This window comes from Citrus clementina, unplaced genomic scaffold (genome assembly GCF_000493195.1).
Source record: "Citrus clementina cultivar Clemenules unplaced genomic scaffold, Citrus_clementina_v1.0 scaffold_1, whole genome shotgun sequence".
NCBI classification, from domain to species: Eukaryota; Viridiplantae; Streptophyta; class Magnoliopsida; order Sapindales; family Rutaceae; genus Citrus; species Citrus x clementina.
In genome coordinates, this window is record NW_006263303.1 from 13874973 (window position 1) to 13891304 (window position 16332).

The following is a 16332-nucleotide window of genomic DNA, read 5'->3' on the forward strand; positions in this document are numbered from 1 at the left end:
GTCCACGTCCACGGTGATTGATCAAAATCTTGGCTGCTGTCAAACCATCCTCCAACTAGAACCCAGATCGTAGACAACAGAGCAACAACACAAATCTAAAAGAAACCACAAAATTATTCAACATGCAAACCTGAAAAATTGAAAATTGAAAATTTTCTGTGCATGAAATGAATCGTAAGAAAATAGTTCTTTCTCTGAGAGATAAGCAACCTCATAACCAAGAAGTGGTAAGAAGTTTTCCTTCTTTGTGCTTCTTGAAATACGCTCAGTTCGGAGCATGTGAATTCCAAAAAAGATAGCACTCAAAAAGTTCAAAAAATCTCCAACCTGAAAGTGAGAGGCTAGGGTGATATTAAAGAGAGAACTATCCTGTAATTAGCAGGTTATGTTCATATGATGCAATGGAAGCAGTTATGTTCTTTTAAATGAATGATTTCATAATTCCAAAAGTACTAAGATTTAAAAATGCTTACACTTGGAGGAGATCCACTGCATTCCAGCATACCAACCCCAAGGGCTGAAATTAAAACTCCAAACCAGGTATGTGCTGGTATAATTGCTCCTAACATGCCATCAAACAATGGCACTACAATTACCTGTGCAAATCAGCAGGAATTTACTGTTAATTATTCCTTCACCATTCTTTGGTTAATGCAATTTTGACCAGCAGAAGACATATTGAGAGCTTACCGTAAACAAAGAAATGAATGATGCACGCCCAGCATCAGATGTCAGTAGCCCTAGTGCCTCAACAAAGTACCCTAAACTGACCCACAATCCCAGCTCTATTCCCGCATTGCGGGTCTTTACATCATCTCGTGCCCAGAACACAAATGGCAAAAAAGGGATGGCTGACATGACAAACCGCACGGCACAAAAGGATGCTGGATGCATAATCTCCTCAGCAGCTTTTAGAATAGGAATATCGCTTGCTGCAAATTTGAACCGATAAATGCCAATCAACGTACTAGAACTTGGAATTTTCACAACTAAGCCACGATCAAGAAACAAATTCTTAATGAGTCTTACAAGAATGGGCAACTGTTGACATCTTGACTCACATTCACAAAATGGACAGTATAAATACTTCATGACACTAATTCCAACAATAAAAGAATCTTTTATTATCCAGAACTATATCCTCTAACACTAGTACTGTTGCTCACAGCATTCATTATTGAAAAACAAATCAAATTTAATCCCCAAATTAGCTTCTATATATAATTTTATCTATAATGTTTCAACCTACTATGAATAACATATTTGCTAATATAAAATGATTATCATTAGTCAAAGGGGAAGCAAGCAACAGAATAACAGCGCTCAATCAAATTCTTAAGGCAAACATACCTTTTTGCGATAAGAGAGAAGTTGATTTTCACAAATTATCATTAAAACAATCTCTAAATTCTCCAAATTAACATATCAAAATTTTCATTTGCATATACAAAGTCACTTCCTCATAAATTCACCGAACGAACTTATCAAATTCAGTGATACCAATAAAATTGTTAATTAAAAATCTGTTCTGAATCCACTATTGAGTTAAGTGAAGCATGAAAGGAAATAGCTAGAAAATATCCAATACCATACACAATGGTGATAACATTGAGCAAGAAAATACTCCTGATCTTCTTGGATGCAAACAAAACCCTTTTCCAGAAAGGCCGCTTTGTGATAATCTGAACACTCTCTGATGTTGTTTGAGCATTATCGTTCTTCTTCTCCTTTACATGCGCAATGGCTTCATCGTTGCCTTTTGCTTTAATTACCCACGTGCACTTGTTCTTTATTATGTGTGTCAGATTTGTAAAATGGAGTGTTTTGCTGTGTTGATTGGTTACATTAGAGAAGAAGTTAAAGCAGCAGCTTGAAATTGAGCAAGTACAGTCAGTTGTTACAATCTTCCAAGTTGGTTTTGTTGCATAATAATAAGTCATAGCCATGCTTGAATTCAAACTAGCTATTGTCTTTCTCGTTGCCGAACTAAATTCATACATGGCAATGTTCAGCAATTAGAAAATAAGTGATATTATTAAGTAATTATATACACAAATAGTGTAGATAGGAAAATTTAGAACCATTAGAAGTGTGAAATGGACTATGACCTTGGTATTTTTGGTATTATGCGAAAAAAAAATTCACACGTGTGAGTGTTGTGAGGCACACCAAGCAGTCAAATGTACAGTTATATAGACACGTGCGTAATGTGAAACAATTGACATATCAAATCCGTTGAAACCAGCTTCGGGCCCGCCTTTGAACAAATCCACTTGCTTACGCAATGGCGGGCCCAACGACCTCTTATGCCATTCACGAGACTGAAAGTTTTGAGTGTACGGATTTGATTCTCAATGATAATTGAATTTCTCCTCTATTTATACGAGTAAAGTCATATATCTTTTCGATATTATGTGAAGAAAAATATTTAGACTGTACTATAATAGATTTATCATGGTAATTATATAGATTTTTTGTTGTAAATATTTGTAAAATTCAAATTGTAAACCAAGTTTATTCTGATTGTGTGTGTATTTATATACAATATAATTTTGTTAACTACCTTTATTTATTGTCCATTCTACATGAAAAGGGAAAAAGAAAGGGTTATTTGATGAATATGGGACAAAGGAAATTGAAACACACGTCTCTTCTACATATTTTTTACGGGAAATAATTTTGATGTAAATAGATACATTTCAATACAAAATTGCTAATCTTACAAGTTGTGAGTGACTTTTAAGAGGACCTACACTGTGTCTTGTGTATTATTTATTGAGTTAATTTCTGAAGAATTCGGGAATAAGGATTTTCCGTATATAACATGATTCGTTTAAAGAGGCACATGACATAGATGAATGGACAAGATTAACCTCATAAGAACGAACAAGTTGATCTAAAAGAAAATCTAATCGCTCATCGTGCTTGAATCAATGAGCTCGAAAAAGGTTTTACTGAATTAATTCCTTGTTGCAGATGGTAAAAGTCAAAAGCTCCTTGACACATCAAGCTAGCTAGCACGCCTTTTGAAATAGAAGAGGCCTTTTGATTTTCGATTCGGGTTGCAACCTGTTCGGATTGAAAAATTCAGTCAAAACAAATTACAACTTGTAAACCAAACCAAAAAAAATTATTTCCGTTTGATTCGATTTAAATTACAGATTCAAATTCAATTTAACTGATAAAACCTTAATCCTTCAAATTCATTTTCTCAAATTCCATAAAAAAATTTATTAATTAACCCAAAAAAAAATATTCTTCTCAAATCCCATCCAAAAATTAACTAATGAACAACTAAGAATATTTAACAATTAACATGAAAAATTAACTAAATAATTAAACAAAAACTAACTAAAACTAAAACTGCGGATCACAACGACGATGGCTTCAAGCTCGATGGTAGAGAGACATGCCACGGCTTGGATTTGGGGAAGCCAAATTGGATTCGTAAGGAGAATATGTAAGAGGACAAAGAAGAAAAAAATATGTGTTTGGGTTCAATTGGGATTGAATTTGTTTTCTATTATTGTCTCCCATTTGGAAGCTATGAATTCAAGATTAGACAATAAATGAACAAGTGTTAACAAGGATTTGGCAGAAAAAGGAGAAGGATTTGGTAGTAGTAGAAGAAGAAGTGAAGGATCTTACTCCCACTCCCACTCCATACTCTTAATCATAGGATTTCTACTCTTTAGGATTTCCACTCCTAACTAAAATGTAAATGTTACCTTAATATCAACCAGAACCAAACCAAAATCGAAATTTACTCAACGCCCATTCTTATTTTGATAACCCACAATTTGTATTCATATTAGCATTTTTTATTTTTTGGCAATAGACCATTATTAATTCGGAGTACTTAATTTTGCTTGAATAAATCAATGTAGCTAGGCAGATGAACAAAAAAAAAAAAAAAAAACTCCTACATTGATTGATATTACGGGGAACAAAAACAAAAGTTACCAAACAAGTTAAGGGTGCATATATGCTTAGGTTAGGCAGTAGCACACAAGATATATATCATTCCTGTTACTCTCAACTGTCGGAGGCGGGTACATCATCATCTTCATATTCAACATCTTCATCAATAGTGGCATCTTGATATTGCTGATACTCAGCTACAAGATCATTCATGTTACTCTCAGCTTCAGTGAACTCCATCTCATCCATTCCTTCACCTATATACCAATGCAAAAAAGCCTTTCTCCCAAAACATGGCAGTGAACTGATCACTTACTCACCTAAACATTTCCTAAATAGAGGTCGAATTCCCCACGAATGTAGATGCCATTGCAAGCCCTCTTGGTGGGATGTCACAAACGCTTGATTTCATATTGTTTGGTATCCACTCAACAAAGTAGGATGTTGAACCTCGCAAAACCACCAGGGCTAGGAAGCCTAATCCAAAGTATCTGGCACTTCTGGATGTGAGCAATACTAATGACGTGGGGGCTAAAAGGCTTGGTCAAGTGTTGGATGCATAAAGGACCAAGTCTTGTGCTGGAAAATCTCTATATCTTGTTAGTAGCTTCAGTAGTTGAGTTAAAATAGGAGTTAGCCATTGCTTTGCTTCATTATTTAATAAGTTGTAAAACAAGTAGTTGGGGAGGGAAAAAATAAGATTTGTCATTGTGGTTTACTCCAAACCCGAATTGGAGAACTCTGAAACAACAGAAGAATTATCAGATTTATTAATTCTTGTTGCTGAGATAAGAATCTTCTTCCATTCTAACTTGAGTTCTAACATATTTGGTATCAGAGCAGGTTCTGTCATGGGCACCAACAAAGAATGACTCGACCGAATGGAAATGGAGCTTCAAGAAATGCGTCAAGTCATGCAGCGATCAGTGACTGAAATAGGAGAAACGCGAGTCCTGATAAACGGAATTGAGGGAAGGCTGAAGGAGGTGTTGGATGCCCTTTCTGGATTACGGTTGACACAAGAAAAGCCACAACTGAATCAAGGGGAGTTGGCTTCTTCCTCGCTATAAGGAATGGCCACCAGCGAAGAGGAAACCCACCCACACAATCGCTTCTTTAAAATGGATTTTCCAAGGTTTTCTGGGGACGATCCGACAGAATGGTTAAGCCTTGTGGAGCAGTACTTTGAGTTTCAAGATACCACAGAGGAAAGACGGGTCAGCTTAGCTTCCTTTCACTTGGAAGGAGAGGCTAACCAATGGTGGCAGTGGCTTAAGCGAGTGTACCAGGATGAAGGGATAATGATTACCTGGCGAATGTTCAAAAGGGAAATCATGGCATGATTTAGTCCAACGGGTATGAGTGCTTTGATGAAGCATTATCTCGGGTCAAACAAACGGGAACTTTGCGAGATTACCAACGGGAATTCGAGGAATTGGCAACTCGGGTCATTGGATGGCCCCAATCAGCTTTGATTGGAACATTTCTGGGAGGCTTAAAGGAGGAAATCGCTGATGAAGTGCGAATGGCTAGGCCTCAGTCTTTATGGGATGCCATTTGAATAGCAAGAATGAACGACGATCAGCTCACCAGGAGATGAAGGCAAGGGAAGCTGGAATTCGGAAAAACGGGGCTGCAACAGGTTGTGACACTCAACACCACTCCGCCCTTGCACACCTTGGCTTCGAAACCAACCAGAGGTGCCCCGGTAAAACGATTAACTTGGGAAGAGATGCAGCATAGAAGACATAATGGCCTATGTTTTAACTGCAATGAGCGATTCACACCAGGCCACAAATGCAACAGGCCTCAGCTTTTTGTGATTAAAGGAGGAGTCAGTGGGGAAGACGAATCAGAAGCAAATGCCACGACCATGGAACATGAAGGAAATGAGGGAAATGAGGGCCACTATTTTAACATTACCATGCATGCCTTTTCGGGATGGAAAGGACCTCGCACTCTACAACTTCGGGCTTACATTAACAAACATCCAGTAACGGTATTGGTAGATAGTGGGTCAAGTCACAACTTCATCAACGACCGAGTGGCTCGCCATCTTCGTTTACCCGTCATCTCCACTGAAAAGTTTAATGTGAAGGTCGCTGATGGAGGACAAATAACGTGCCAAGACAAACATGAGGGGGTATACATGAATATTCAAGGAGTCCCTATAACAGTAACATTATTTTCTCTTCCTTTGCAGGGATTGGATATTGTGTTAGGGGTTCAATGGCTGAGGGAGTTGGGCCCTATTTTATGTGATTGGAATGAATTGACCATGCAATTCAATTGGCAAGGGGAATCGAAGGTGATATGCGGGCTGAAGGATCCTGATACCACAGCAGTTTCCCTACGCTCCCTTGAAAAGAAGTTGAGTGGAGGAGGAATTTTATTTGATGTGGTGGTTCGAGAGGTGACAGACAATAACAAAAAACATAAAGAAATTCCTCATGACTTTAAGGGAGTAATATCCGAGTTTGCCTCACTTTTTGATGAGCCACGCTCACTGCCATCGGTCTGAGATATAAACCATAAAATACCTCTTAAAGAGGGAATTTAAGCAGTAAACGTGCGTCCCTACAGGTATGCCCATTTTCAAAAAAATGAAATTGAGAAACAGGTGGACGAAATGCTTAGAAATGGAACCATACGACCTAGCCACAACTCATTCTCTTCGCCGGTTCTTCTAGTAAAAAAAAAGGATGGATCTTGGCGATTTTGTACAGATTATCGGGCATTGAATGAAGTTACAATCAAAGATCGATTCCCTATCCCAACAGTGGATGATATGATTGACGAGTTACATGGGGCAAAAGATTTTACAAAACTGGACTTTAGAGCTGGGTACCACCAAATTCGTGTTCATCCTGAAGATATTCACAAGATGGCGTTTCAAACACATAACAGCCATTACGAATATTTGGTCATGCCTTTCGGCTTGTGTAACGCCCCATCAACCTTCCAAGCAACCATGAACTCAATATTCAAGCCAATATTACGTAAGTTTGTCCTCGTCTTTTTTGACGATATCCTAATATACAGCTGTTCATGGGAGATGCATTTGGAACATGTGCAGGTTGTGCTCCAAATATTGCAAAACCATCAGTTTTTTTTTAAGAGATCCAAGTGCTCATTCGGGCAAACCAAGATTGAATATTTGGGACATTTTATTTCTCAAAAAGGAGTCCAAGTCGATGATAAAAAAATTGCAACTATGAGAAATTGGCCGAGACTGAGGAATGTGACGGAGTTATAGGGATTTTTAGGACTTACTGGTTACTACAGAAAATTTGTAAAAAATTATGGCACCATTGCAGCCCCTCTCACACAACTACTAAAAAGGGACAATTTAATTGGGGAGAAAATGCTGAAGAGGCATTCGAGGCACTCAAGACTGCCATGACTACTACGCCGGTATTGGCTATCCCAAACTTTAATGAAATATTTGTTATTGAGATTGACACCTCTGATGCAGGAATATGAGCTGTTCTTTCTCAACAGGGACGTCCTATAGCTTTTCTCAGCCGAGCTTTGGGACCCCAAAAAAGAGCATGGCCAATTTATTCTAAAGAGATGCTAGCTATTATAGAGGCTGTTCGATGTTGGAGAACATATCTTATGGGGAGAAAATTTCAAATCCTCACTGATCAACAGAGCCTAAAGTATTTTTTGGAGCAACGAGTAACTACCCCGGAACAACAAAAATGGGTTTACAAATTGTTGGGATATGAGTATGACATTAAATATAGGCCTGACAAAGAAAATAGTGCTGCAGATTCTTTGTCAAGGGAAGGAGGAGGGTCAATTATACATGCAATCTCTTGGCCAGAATTTGTTATTTGGGAGGAGTCAAAAAAAGAAAGTAGAGAAAGTTCGTGGGTACAACAAATTTTATCTCAAAGGGAAGCTGATTCAAAAAAGAGTTATGAGTATGTTTGGAAAGATGAGTTACTGTACTATAAAGGGAGCATCGTGATTCCACCTGAGTCTTCCCTCAAAACTCGTCTACTACAAGAGTTTCATGACGCTAAAATCGGAGGGCATTCAGGTGTTCTCAAAACATGGAAACAACTTGCCCAAAACTTCTATTGGGATGGTATGAAAAACGATGTTAAAAAATATGTAGCCGCTTGCGATACCTGCCAACGCAATAAGTCTGAATCACGATCACCTGCTGGCCTTTTGCATCCTCTTCCAATACAATCTCAAGTATGGGAAGACATCTCCTTAGACTTTATTGAGGGGTTACCAAACTCCAATGGGAAGAACGCGATACTGGTGGTAGTGGATTGATTGACAAAGTATGCCCATTTTATCGGGGTCAACCATCCTTTTACAGCAAAGAAGATAGTAGAAGTTTTTGTAGATCGTGTCGCTCGACTTCATGGGGTCCCATGCACTATAGTCAGTGATCGCGATGTTGTGTTCACCAGCAGCTTTTGGAAGGAGTTTTTCAAATTGCAGGGGACGCAGCTTAAGATGTCATTTGCCTATCATCCAGAGACGGATGGGCAAACTGAGGTGGTGAATCGGAGTTTGCAGCAATACCTTCGGTGCATGGTTAGTCAGCACCCTAAGCAATGGAGTTCTCATCTTCCTTGGGCAGAATTTTGGTACAATACGACTTATCACGGTGCTATCGGTCTCACCCCATTTCAGGCCTTATATGGGAGACCTCCACCAAGTGTTTCCAGGTATATACCCGGGAGCTCTAATGTGCATGAAGTAGATAAAGAATTGATGAGTAGAGATGATCTTCTGAAGCTTCTCAAACAGAACTTGGAGATGGCCAAAAATCGAATAAAACAACAAGCTGATCGTCATCGTCGGGATGTGCAATTTGATATTGGTGATTTAGTCTATTTAAAGCTTCAGCCTTTTAGGCAACAATCGGTATTCAAAAGAGCAAACCAGAAACTTGCCAGCAAATATTATGGTCCTTTCCCAATTATAGAAAAAATTGGAGTTTCAGCTTATAAATTGCAATTGCCTGAAGGAACTAAGATACATCCCGTTTTCCATGTATCTTGTCTTAAAAAGTGAATAGGAGACGGCGAGGTGCCACTATATACAACACCTCCTGTATCTGACGATGGAATTTTGGAACTTCAACCTGCAACAGTAAAGGATTTCAGGTGGGTGAAACGCACGGGTAAGTTGCATATGAAAGTTTTGGTGCACTGGAGTCATTTGCCTGAGGAGGAAGCAACATGGGAGTCGATGGATCAAGTTAAGCAGCAGTTTCCAGATTTTGACCTTGAGGGCAAGGTCAATGTCCTAGGGGGAGGATATGCTGAACCTCGCAAAACCACCAGGGCTAGGAAGCCTAATCCAAAGTATCTGGCACTTCTAGATGTGAGCAATACTAATGACGTGGGGGCTAAAAGGCTTGGTCAAGTGTTGGATGCATAAAGGATCAAGTCTTGTGCTGGAAAATCTCTATATCTTATTAGTAGCTTCAGTAGTTGAGTTAAAATAGGAGTTAGCCATTGCTTTGCTTCATTATTTAATAAGTTGTAAAACAAGTAGTTGGGGAGGGAAAAAATAAGATTTGTCATTGTGGTTTACTCCAAACTTGAATTGGAGAACTCTGAAATAATAGAAGAATTATCAGATTTATTAATTCTTGTTGCTGAGATAAGAATCTTCTTCCATTCTAACTTGAGTTCTAACATACGAAGAGTTCTTGTTCTGCACATTGATCATTTGTTCATCAACTTCTTTAGCACTCATTTTGCCTCTAAACATAGTTGATGTTGTGAGGTAACGTCCATGGCGTAGATCAGCTGCACACATCATGTTCCTGTCATCCCACATTTGATGTGTGATTTCAGGGACAGACAGTGACTGGTATTGTTGTGATCCTCTAGATGTCAGTGGAGCAAAACCCACCATGGCGAAATGAAGCCTTGGAAATGGGATCAAATTCACTACTAGCTTTCTAAGGTCTGAGTTTAGTTGACCAGGAAATCGCAAGCAACATGTTACACCACTCATAGTTCCTGAAATCAAATGATTCAAGTCCCCAACTGCATGCACCAATTTCACAGAACAACAGCTTCATTAATCCCAATTTTTGTTCAACAATATGTGATTTGAGCCAATTACTCATTTTCTAACAAGCACATGTAGCAACTGAAATAGAAAATAATGAGGCAAGTTTTAATAGACTGACAGAAAGATAATAAAACCTTTTGGATAATTTTTGAAGATATAGAGTAATTGATTCAAATTACAGGAACTAAATGAGCAGTTCCCCTTACTTTAATGTATGAAGGCTTTACTTACAGCTGGGGTGGTGAGCTTGAGGGTCCTTAAGCAAATATCATAGAGAGCCTCATTGTTGAGGACCATGCATTCATCAGCATTCTCAACCAATTGATGAACAGAAAGGGTAGCATTGTAAGGCTCTACAACTATGTCTGATACTTTTGGAGATCGAAACACTGAGAATGTAAGCATTATTCTGTCTGGATATTCTTCTCTTATCTTCGATATCAGCAGAGTTCCCATTCCAGATCTTGTTCCTCCTCCTAGTGAATGACACTCTTAGAATCCTACATACATTTATGCATGCATTCATTTTACAACTATATTCTCACCCAATAATAATAACAATACTTAAGACTTATTGCATCTATAACATAACAGTTTTAACGTTCATACTTTACTATTAAAGGATAGAGACGACTTTTTAACCTCAACTATTTAGAGATCACTTCAATAAAAAAGATACATGAGGCGTATCTTGAACCTCCGCTCACAATTGTTAACACTCGATAGAGAGATTTATGTAAGGAAGAACAACCAAATTTCTCATAAATGAAAAATATTAAAACTGATTATAATATTAAATTGAAATTGAAATTAAAATGATCATCATAATGTGAATTTAAATCATCGTCAATTTCAAGAAGAATATATATATATAGAGAGAGAGAGAGAGAGAGAGAGAGGCTAAGGTAGCATTTTTTTTTTTAGCTTGAAATCTGAATGAGTTTAAATTTGACTGAAGTCTAAATATGTCTGAATACATATATCTGAATGACATGTTTGTTTTTATCTTTTCAATATCTGAATATAAGTGTCAAGTTGTTTGTTCTTCAAAAAGAAAATATTTGTATGATATTTTGACATATATGACAAATATTAACAATACTTATTGTTTGGGGAATAAATAAAAGAATTAAAACCAAGCGCCACGTGTTGATAAAGGGACTTTAATGGCTGGAAGTTAACCTCTTGGGGTACCCGACTTGCACCAAGAACACCCTCCAGGTAGACTGATACGCGAGGTACGCCCTAACAAGAATAAAATAACTGATGAAAGTACCCAAAAACCGCCATAAGGATAAAAGGACATGAAAAATCTTAGCAAGGGCAATAAAAATCCCCAATAAAGATGCGCCACGTGGTAAGGTACCCATGTTGTCCTATATAAAGGACAAAAAAAGTTTAATATCTCTCTCATGACCTCATACACTCATACTCTCTAAATTTTATCACCAACACAAACTAAACCAGGGGGTTGAGGTCTTCTTCAATCTCCAGCCACCACTTTTTTAGGGGGCTTGCAAGCTCTCACCATCTAAAAAGCCCAAGTAGCTGACTTGAGCGTCAGAGTGTGGTCACCTCTAACCTCATTTCCTTATTTTGCAGATTGGAAGGCGTCTCTTCAAGATTTTTAACTCTCATCCAACCCCTTTGCTATTGCCATCCAAATCCTCCTCTCCATTACCTCCTTTGTTAGCCCAAATTAGCCTACACATCATGACTCAGTGAGGTACCTCAAACCCCTCAAAACAAATTTACTGTTTTGGTGAGATTTTACCCATTTATCCTTCAACCCAAAATTCACTAAAACACTTATTTTTATTAGTTAAACACATGACAAGTTATTAATAAATTAGTTGATTAGTAAAAAAAAATCATAATGTTTACCTTAACAAAGCATGAAAAATAAAAAAATATATCTGACACATGTATTTTTTTTTAATTAATAGATGATACTTATAATGTTATTTTTGGTATATTATATTGATATTTTTTTCTTCTTAATTACATAAGTCAATCAAGAATTGTTTAATCATTTGAATTAAAATTAATGTATTAAATAAAATTCAAAACCTATTATGAACATAGTAAATATAAATATGAAAAGATGGATCTATTATAAAACACACTCACCTAAAGTTCTATTATGTTTAAAATTCTCATTCACAAAATAATAATAATAATAATAGTTGAATAAACGTACTTAATAAAAGAAGAAAATAAATAATAAAATAATAAAAAGATAATTTATATAGTAGAAAAAAAATTATTTGATAGGGATATAAATGAGAGAGAATATTAAAATTCCATTCATATTAGGGGTGTTTAAAATCTAATATGATCCACTCAATTTGTTTGATCTGCAAAAATTAGATTCGCAAAAATCTGTGATTAGTGTTAAAAATTGTATGTTTGTTAAGGGGTAAAAATGTTATTTTGTACTATTATTGTAATTTATATTTGTAATTGTGTAACATATTGTAAATTTCTAATTATTTTTCTAAGTATTTGATTTTGTGTATTTTTGTGTGTCTATTAGGTAAAAATAATAATTTCATACAATTTGAGGCTCCAAATAAATATGCGGATGTCAAATTTAGATTCCGGAATTCCGAGAAATTATGTTATTGTCGAAGAGGATCCAAGACTTTTGTTGTAAATTTTTAAGTTGTTACGACGGTAAATGTGGTAATTGTAAAATTATAAGGTTTTATCATGTTAGGTATGGTAATTGTTAGTGGAATGTGTTGGATGTGTTTAAGTAGATTAAGTTAGGTTTATATTTTATTAGTGGAACAAATGTAAGGTTAACATGTAATTAGATTTATTTATTTATGTGGTGTGGATTTACCATGTATTAGTATAAATAGAGGGGGGGAATACACCTCTTCACACATTCTCTTCTCTTCTTTTCCCCCAAATTCTTCTTATCATCTCTCTTTGTAATATATTTTCAATAAATAAAATTAGTTTTATTTCAATTTTCAAATTCCATTTTTTTAATTATGTGTTTTTCAATTTTAATAATTTCCTTTTTTTCAAATATGTTTAGTTAAATATTAGTAGTTAAGAGAAGGTGAAACTCTTAGTAAAAAAATATAATTTAATCAAATTCTATTTTTAATTATAGAAATTGAATTATTTCCTATTTAATTTTATCCATATTTTCTATTTTGAAATTTTGATTTATTGTATACAAAAATGGGAGTTTGGCACAATGAATTTTTAATATCTTAGTATAAAATATGGGAAAAAAAATGGTATTTTGACTTATTGTAGACAAGTTGAGTTTTGGCACATTAAGCTCTTAATCCATAATAAAATTAATGGAAAAATTATTTTAATTTATACAATTAATCTTTTGGGAAATAACATAAAAAAATAAAAAGAATTTGTTAAATTGTATTTATTACTAAGAGTGAATCCATAACCCTAACTAATTCAATTTGATAGTTTTTCTTAAATTAAATTATATATTTTTAAATTTTATTTTTTTGATAAACTTAAATAAAAAATTAAATCATTTCTCTGAGAATGGACCTCGGACTCACCGAGTTATAATATAACAAAACACTCTTATACTTGGAAGTTAGAAATTACTTTTAAGTTGTGTCAAGTTTTTTGCGCCGTTGCCGAGGAGAGGTATTTATCTTGTTTTACTTTTCTTTTCTTTTTTTGTGTAAATTTTCTTTTACCCCCTTTTGCTTTTCTTAAATTATGTTCTATCCCCAAATTTTTCATAATGTCACTTTTACCCTAAAATTCTTGTTTCTGGCTCATTCTTCTCGTAATTACAGTTTGACCACAAAATCACAAAAAATTTCGAATAAATCCCTAGCCAAAATTTCCCATAAATCTTAAATTCGGACCTATAACTTGAACTTTCTTGGACCATAATTAGATTTCTTTGGAGTAAATTTGGACTCAATAAAAAGATATTGACTTAAAAAATTACAAGGCCCATTAATTTGAATGAATCACTTAATTGGTTGGTACTTTTAAAATTTGAAAAAAAAAGTCTACACTTTAATTATTTCTTTTTTTTATTTCTGTAATTTAATTTTTGCATTTTTTAATTTTTCTTTTTGACTTTTACTTTGTTTATATGTTTGGTTCACTGCCTATTTAGTTACGTTATTTTTTAGTTAATTAATTTTTAGTTTATTTATTTTTGTTTTGTATTTTTTCTTCTTGTACATTTATCTTGTTTATTTTTTATTTTGTTCTTAATTTGTGTAATTTTCATTTTCTTTTTTGTTATTCATTTGTTCGTGTATCATCTTTTCAACATAATTTTACACTCATACATCATCATTGCATGAGATGTTGGTCTCGAACTTCAAGTGGCAGGTTAATTCGTAGATCTCAATTACTACCACTAATCATGGACGAGATCTAAGACGAAAATATTTTAGGCCAACTTAGCCCTCCAGTTGATCAGGGAGACAACCAATCTCAACATGATCAAAATCAACCAAGAACTTTGAGAGATTACATAAATCCAACGAGAACCAGAGCACCGTCATGTATAGTATTTTCTCGAGAAACATCTCGATTCAATTTCAAACTATGTATTATCCAACTTTTACCAATATTTCATGGTTTAAAATATTAGAATCCGTACTTACATCTAAGAGATTTTGAGGAAGTTTGTAATACATACACAAACCAAAATTATAGCATGAACATAATTAGATTAATTTTTTTTTCTTTTTCATTAACAGATAATGTTAAAACTGGGCTACAAAAACTTAGATCTAGAACAATAAGAACTTGGAATAATATACAAGAATAATTTTTGAAAAAATTCTTTCCACCTCATAGAATCAATTCTTTTAAAAGGCAAATCACTTCTTTCACTAAAAAAAATGGAGAAACATTACACCAATGTTGGGATAGGTTTAAAGAATTGCTTAACATATATCCACACCGTGGTTTTGAAACTTCATGATTGGTCACTTATTTCTATGAGGGCTTAACACCACAAAGTAGACAAGTTGTAAAAATGATGTGTAATGGTGAATTTAGAGATAAAAATCCTGAAGATGCACTTGATTACCTTGACCAATTAGCTAAAAATGCACAACATTGGGATACTGTTGGAACTTTTGAATTGACTAATAAACCACAACCATCTCCATCTCCATCTAGTGGAGGAACCTATAATCTTAGGGAAGATCATGATTTACAAGCAAAATTTGCATCCCTAGTTAGGAAGGTTGAAGCTTTGTAAAATAAAAAAAGTGATCAAGTAAAATTTGTTCAAGAAATTGCATGTAATGTTTGTAGTTCTAATAATCATTTCACTCAAGATTGTCCCGCTCTGCTTGCACTCAAAGAATGTTTACATGATCAAGCTAATGCCATCAACACTTTTAACAAGCCAAACCCATATTCACAGACTTATAATTCTGGTTGGAGAAATCATCCAAATTTTAGTTGGAGAATAATAATAATTCACAATCTTCACAAGCACCACCTCCACAAAATTTTCAAAATACTCAGTCTTATGCACCATATGTTCCACCACTATGGAAAAATTTGGAAGATACAATACATTCATTCATTAGGAAGCAAGATGCCATCAACAATCAAAATGCATAAACCTTTTCTAATTTGAAAGATACTCTTGCTAAAATTGCTTTTGCACTCACAATTTAAGAAAAAGGAAAATTTTTAGCTCAACCACAACCAAATCCTAAGAATCAAAATTCACCCATGGGCCAAGTCAAATCAATTATAACTCTTCGTAGTGGTAAGCTTATTGATTGGCCTATTACTGAACCTTGTGAAGATAACAACAATGAAAATTCAAAGGGTAAGGAAGAACTAAATAAACTTACACCTAATGAAGAAATAACTATTGTTCCATTTGAACCACCATTTTCACATGCATTGAATAAACTAAGGAAATCAAATTACTCTTCTGAAATTTATGAAATCTTTAAGCAAGTGAAAGTTAACATTCCTCTATTAGATGCAGTTAAGCAGATACCTTCATATGCCAAATTTTTAAAGGACTTATACACTGTTAAGAGGAAATTAAAGGTAAGAAAGAGTGCTTTCATGGCTGAACAGGTATGTACCATTATGTCCATGAATGATAAGTTGAAATATAAAGATCCTGGTTGTCCTACTATTTCTTGTATTATTGGAATCACAAAATTGAGCATGCTTTGTTAGACCTTAGTGCTAGTGTTAATTTCTTGGTGAGTTAAAATCAACTTCAACTACATTTTTGCTTGTCGATAGATTAGTTAAAGTACCAAAAGGAATAGTGGAAGATGCTTTAGTACAAGTTGATAAATTCATATACCCTGTGGATTTTATTGTTTTGGAAACCGAACCTGTTGTGAA

The 16332-nt window shown here is 35.0% G+C and overlaps 1 pseudogene; it reads right to left on the reverse strand.

Moving 5' to 3' along the window:
* Nucleotides 1-3: 3 nt before the first annotated feature.
* LOC18056087 overlaps nt 4-16332 on the reverse strand; it is a 25592-nt pseudogene continuing 9263 nt past the window's right edge.